The sequence below is a fragment of the Budorcas taxicolor genome, chromosome 19, assembly GCF_023091745.1.
Source record: "Budorcas taxicolor isolate Tak-1 chromosome 19, Takin1.1, whole genome shotgun sequence".
Classification (NCBI taxonomy): Eukaryota; Metazoa; Chordata; class Mammalia; order Artiodactyla; family Bovidae; genus Budorcas; species Budorcas taxicolor.
The window spans coordinates 5,147,365-5,153,894 of NC_068928.1; the positions used below are offsets into that span (position 1 = coordinate 5,147,365).

At 38.9% G+C, this 6,530-nt stretch overlaps 1 pseudogene; it reads left to right on the top strand.

Annotated features, from left to right (window-relative positions):
- The first annotated feature begins 3,633 nt into the window (after positions 1-3,633).
- LOC128064750 (histone-lysine N-methyltransferase SETMAR-like) lies at positions 3,634-4,612 on the top strand (annotated as a pseudogene).
- The last annotated feature ends 1,918 nt before the right edge of the window (positions 4,613-6,530 follow it).

A 6,530-nucleotide genomic window follows, 5' to 3' on the forward strand; every position in this document is an offset into this window, starting at 1 on the left:
AGTGTCAGACTTTAATTTGGGGGACTCCAAAATCACTGCAGATGGTGATTGCAGCCATGAAATTAAAAGACACTTGCTCCTTGGAGGAAAAGCTATGACCAACCTAGATAGCATGTTAAAAAGCAGAGATGTTACTTTGCCAACAAAGGTCTGTCTAGTCAAAGCTATGATATTTCCAGGGGTCAAGTATGGATGTGAGAGTTGGAGCACCAAAGAAAGCTGAGCACCAAAGAATTGATGCTTTTGAAGTGTGGTGTTGGAGAAGACTCTTGAGAGTCCCTTGGACTGCAAGGAGATCAAATCAGTCCATACTAAAGGAAATCAGTCCTGAATATTCATTGGAAGTACTGATGCTGAGCCTGAAACTCTAATACTTTGGCCACCTCACGTGAAGAGTTGACTCGTTGGAAAAGACTCTGGTGCTGGGAAAGATTGAAAGTGGGAGGAGAAGGGAATAACTGAGGATGAGATGGTTGGATGGCATCACAGACTCAATGGGCATGAGTGTGAATAAGCCTGGCATGCTGCAGTCCATGGGGCTGCAGAGTCACACGTGACTGAGTGACTGAGCTGAACTGAAGAACAAAAGGAGGAAGATATGCTTGCAGTTCTTAGTGCAGACAGAGGAATAATCTCCCTAGGATTTAAGAACTAGAATCTCGACAAAGAAAAGGTAACAATGAATAAAAAAAAAAACTGGCAAAAGGAATGCACAGTTTAGATAAAAAATTCTGAAACCATAAAGAAATGCTCAGCCTCACTCAGGCTACATTAAGAAACCATTTTCATCAATATGACTGTCAAATCCAAGATATATAGTGTATCATATTTGTGAGAATTTGCAGTAACAGGCAACTGCTGTTGATGTAGTGGTAATTAGTGCAACTCTGATATAGGGTAGTTTGGCATTTTCTGTCTGATTAGCAGGTATATAAACTGATTTTTCTAAATTTATCTTACAAATATATTTGTATAGGTGTAATATGACCTATATATAAAGATTTTATTATGGCATGTTTATAATAGCAAAAATTTCAAGCAATCTAAATACCTATCAAAAGGGAATAAATAAATAGTCATACATAAAATAGAATTAATATGCCATGTAAAATATATGAAAAGAATTCCAAGTTATATATTAAGTTAAAATAAGAAACAGGTTGTATAGTAGTGCATATAGTATGCAAGGCTAACACACACTTGACAGGGACTGTCCACATCAAGAGTCTGTGTGACCTATGCACTCTGGGATTTTACAGTGTACAGCCTGAACAGCTGGATGTTTTGCGCCTAATTTTAGCTGCTTTCTGTGTCAAAACAAAAGTTAAGGATTCAGAATATTTATTCATCCTTGTTTATTGTATTTAAAAGAACTAAAAGGATTCATAAGAAACTGAAATAGTAGATACCTAATGTTTAGAAATGGCGTGGGGGTGAATAGAATGGATATATACATGCATGTGTGCATGCTGAGTCGCTTCAGTCATGACCAGCTCTTTGCGACCTCATGGACTATAGCCAACTGGGCTCCACTGTCCATGGGATTCTCCAGGCAAGAATACTGGAATGGGTTACCATGCCCTCCCCCAGGGGATCTTCTTGACCAGGGGACTAAATCCACATCTTACGTCTCCTCCTTTGGCAGGTGAGTTCTTTACCACTAGTGCCACCTGGGAGGCCCATATATTTAGATACATAAGGCCTGGATAATTCCATCGGCAGAAGAGACTGGTAGGTTACAATCCATGGGGCTGCAAAGAGACACAACTGAGATTAAACATACATACACACACGTGTACCCACACACATATTTCCCCACTGCAATGTATTAACTTATTAAATTTTAAAAATAAAAATATTTCATTATGATAATTTAATCAATTAACCTTTACCGTAATATCTGTTAGATGTATTTATCCCTTTGCCACTTGTTTTCTTTATTTTTGGTCTAGTAAAAACTAGTTTTAGCAAGTACTGAACGTCACATCTCTGAGAATATAAATTATTAAATCTGTTATTCAGATATGCATGGGAGGCAGATTTTTATCTGATGAGATTTTTAATGATATGAAATAAAACTTTTAATGCAGTTGTGGGAGTTATATATCAAAGTAAAACTAATTTGTTTTCTAAAATAGATTCATCTTCTATTTTTCCCCAGCATTCCACTTTCTCTGTTTTTGCTGACCTAACCATTTTCGGTTATGAGTCACCAAACAAGGAAAACAATATTTTCTTCCAAAATATTATTGAAAGAATAGTGTTTTCTTTCTGTGTCATTCATTAATGCTGTGAAGTTGAGGTGCTGGGGTGGAGATGTAATATTAAACGAACCCCTATCAATTGAAGGCCTGCTTGCTTGTATTAAGGATGGAACAGGAGGGAAAGAAAAGGCATTTTATGATTTTTAAGAATATGACAACGGATACCTTTTCATGTGGAGGCAAAAACAAAACAAAACAAAAAAAAGCCTGCTTTTTGGATAGATAGATAAGATTAAATCAATTTCATTATTGTAATGAAGTTTAATTTAGGTTGGTGCAAACGTAATTGCAGTTTTTTCATTGTTGAAATTTGTCATTTGATACTGGAATACATGAAGCACAAGCTGGAATCAAGATTGCTGGGAGAAATATCAATAAGCTCATATATGCAGATAATACCACTCTAATGGCAGGAAATGAAGAGGAACTAAAGAGCCTCTTGATGAAAGTGAAAGAGGAGAGTGAAAAAGATGACTTAAAACTCAACATTCAAAAAACAAAAATCATGGCATCCGGTACCATCACTTCATGGCAAACAGACAGGAAAAAATAAAAACTGTGACAGACTTTATTGTCTTAGGCTCCAAAATCACTGTGGATGGTGACTGCAGCCTTGAAATTAAAAGACGTTTCCTCCTTGGAAGAAAAGTTTTTCTTTTCTCTGACAAACCTAGACAGCATATGAAAAAGTAGAGACATCACTTTGCCAACAGAGGTCCATCTAGTCAAAGCTATGGTTTTTCCAGTAGTCATGTACGAAATGTGAGAGTTGGATCATAAAGAAGGCTGAGTGCTGAAGAATTTATGCTTTTGTATTTTGGTGTTGGAGAAGACTCTTGAGAGTCCCTTGGACAGCAAGGAGATCAAACCAGTCAATCCTAAAGGAAATCTATCCTGAATATTCATTGGAAGGACTGATGCTGAAGCTAAAGCTCCAACACTTTGGAATCTGATGCGAAGCGCCAACTCGTTGGAAAAAAAAAAAAAAAAAACCCTGATGCTAGGAAAGATTGAGGGCAGGAGGAGGAGGGGGCGACAGAGGAGGAAATGGTTGGATGGGATCATCGACTCAGAGGACATGAGTTTGAGCAAACTCCGGGAGATGGTGAAGGATAGGGAAGCCCGGTATACTCTAGTTCATGGGGTTACAAAGAGTCAGACATGACTGAGCTACTGAACAACAACAAATTGTAATACATTCTTAAGTAAATGTGGTTATGTTACACATCATTTTAATACACATTTCTTGCTTTATTTTTTTTTTTGCTAGTGACTTAATTTCTTGCTATTTATTTTATATTTATTTTAGACTATGGAAATGATGTTAGACAAAAGGAAATATGAGCAGTTTTCTTATTCAGTTTTATAAATGTATCATAAGACAGCAGCTCCAACTCACAGCATCAACAACACAGTTGGCCCAGGAACTGCTAACAGAAGTACAGGGCAGTGGTGGTTCAAGAAGTTTGGCAAAGAAGACAAGAACTTTGAAGACGAAGAGCGTAGTGGCTGGCCATTGAAAGTCGGCAGTGAGCAACTGATAGTCATCATTGAAGCTGGTCCTCTTACAGCTACACAAGAAATTGCCAAAGAACTCAACATCGACCAGTCTAAGGTCATTGTTGAAGCAAATCCATTTGAGGCAAATTGGAAAGGTGAAAAAATTCGCTAAGTAGGTGCCTCAAAGAGCTGACTACAAATCAAAAACCTTGTCATTTTGAACTGTCATCTTCCTTTTCTCTGTGCAACTACAATGAACCATTTTCCAATGGGATTGTGACGTGTAATGAAAAGTGAATAGTGTACAACAACCAGCAGTGACCAGCTCAGTGGATGGACCGAGAAGAAGCTCTAAAGCACTTCCCAAAACCAGACTTGCACCAAACAAAGGTCAGGGCCACAGTTTGTTGGTCTGCTGCCTGTCTGATCCACTACAGCTTTCTGAATTCCCATGAAACCATTACATCTGAGATGTATGCTCAGCAAATTGATGAAATGCACCAAAAACTGCAAGGCCTGCAGCAGCCTTGATCAATAGAAAGGGCCCAATTCTGCACACCACCACCCAACCACACATTGCACAACCAACACTTCAAAAGTTGAACGAATTGGATTATAAAATTTGGCCTCATCTACCATATTCACCTAACCTCTTGCCAACTGATCACCACTTCTTCAAGCATCTGAGTGTTTTGCAGGCAAAATGTTTCCACAACCAGCAGGATGCAGAAAATGCTTTCCAAGAGTTTATTGAATCCCACAGCATGAATTTGTAAACTACAGGGATAAACAAACTTGTTTCTCATTGGCAAAAATCGGTTGATTGTAATGGTTCCTGTTTTGATTAATAAATATGTGTTTGAACCTAGTTATAATGATTTGAAATTCACAGTCCAAAACCACAATTACTTTTGTACCAACCTAACATCATTTTCGGGAGAAGGCAATGGCACCCCACTCCAGTACTCTTGCCTGGAAAATCCCATGGATGGAGGAGCCTGGTAGGCTGCAGTCCATGGGATCACGAAGAGTCGGGCACGACTGAACGACTTCCCTTTCACTTTTCACTTTCATGCATTGGAGAAGGAAATGGCAACCCACTCCAGTGTTCTTGCCTGGAGAATCCCAGGGATGGGGGAGCTTGGTGGGCTGCCGTCTATGGGGTTGCACAAGAGTTGGACATGACTGAGGCGACTTAGCAGCAGCAGCAGCAGCAACATCATTTTCATAAAAGAGAAACAGCATATTACTGCATTAACTAAAACTCTTTTCCTACTTTGTTGGAGGATGACATTTTTCCACATTAATTAATTTTCCAGCATGCTATAGTGAAAAAAGCTTGCATTTGAAGCCAGGTAGAACTGGATTCAAATTCTGCTTTATAGCTATTTAGCATTGTGGTCATAGACAAGTCACACAGTTTCTCCATTAACTGATTTTTTTTTTTTTTAATGTAAAATGGGTGCATATTACCCGTCTTCTGGTGCTGCTCAGAGGATAAAATGCTCTAGTAGCATGTCTGGCTGTATTGATGTTGCGTGATGACTCCTCCAAGTCCCCAGCACCCAGTGCATATCACTGTCAGGGCACTCAGCACCCTCCTAATGTCTGTTCATTTGATTATCTCTAGGGATAGACTCTTCACTTTTTTTTTTTTTTTTACCTCCAGCACTTAAGACAATGTCAGGTATGTTAGGTGAATGAAATAATTTAAAAACTGAAATTTCGTTTTAATACTTTAAAGTGGTAAAAAGTTTAAGTGACACTATGTGGAATCTATTATAAAATTTAACAATGACACATCCATTATGCTTGGATATCCATGATCCAGGGACCCAGTGCCCTGTTAAGACAAATCACTACCAGATCTTACTTGCTTTGGTAACACTGAAAAGGGCTGTTTTTCACATGTCCCTTAATCCTCCTGGCAACCCTTTGAGCTAGGTGTTACTGTCCTTACCTTAATATAAAGCGATGCCAGGAAGTTAGGTAACTTTCTAAGACTGTATGGCTACCATATAGCAGTATTGCCATTTGAACTCTGCTTTTTTTTTTTACTTAAATCTAATGTATTTTCCATGGTATTAAATAAGATAAATACATTTGAAATACTTAGCATAGTGTGTGACGCATGATGCCAAATGGTAGTTGCTAATATTGTAATATCAAAACTTCATCACTGAAGGGTTGGAAATCTTCTCCAAACATGTATTAATAAAGCAGTCTCCAATGTATTTATAAAAACTTGCTTTTAGAATTGAACCCTCTGATACAGCTGTCTTAGTCTTGTGGACTGATGCAGCAGTCCACAAGACTGCTTGACTTGGGTCATTACTCTGTCAAGCCCTAGGATTTTAAGCTCTTCCCTCAAGTTCCCCCTCCTTCCTCCGTGGGATACTGAGTAAACTTCCTGCCTCCTGGCCACTGGGCTCTTGCTGCTGACAGCAGTGTTGCTTGGTGGCTTCCCTTTCCTGCTGCGGTTGATGCGCATGCTCCCACAGTTTCTGTTGCTTGCTACCACAGGGGCTGTGAAAGTTGAAGCAGGTTTTTAACATCCAGGCCAGTGATACAACTCTGTGTTAGGATCTCAGAAGGTAGTTGGTGCTTCTTCAGAATCTGTTTAATTTATTGGTGGAAGAATCTAGGGTTTCTTTCACATAAATAGTTGGAGAAGAGATTTTAATTCTCTACCTCAGTTTCTCTCTGCTTAGAACTATGGGTCCTGAGTCCTCAGCCTCTGTGGGATACTGCAAGATAGGTTGATCT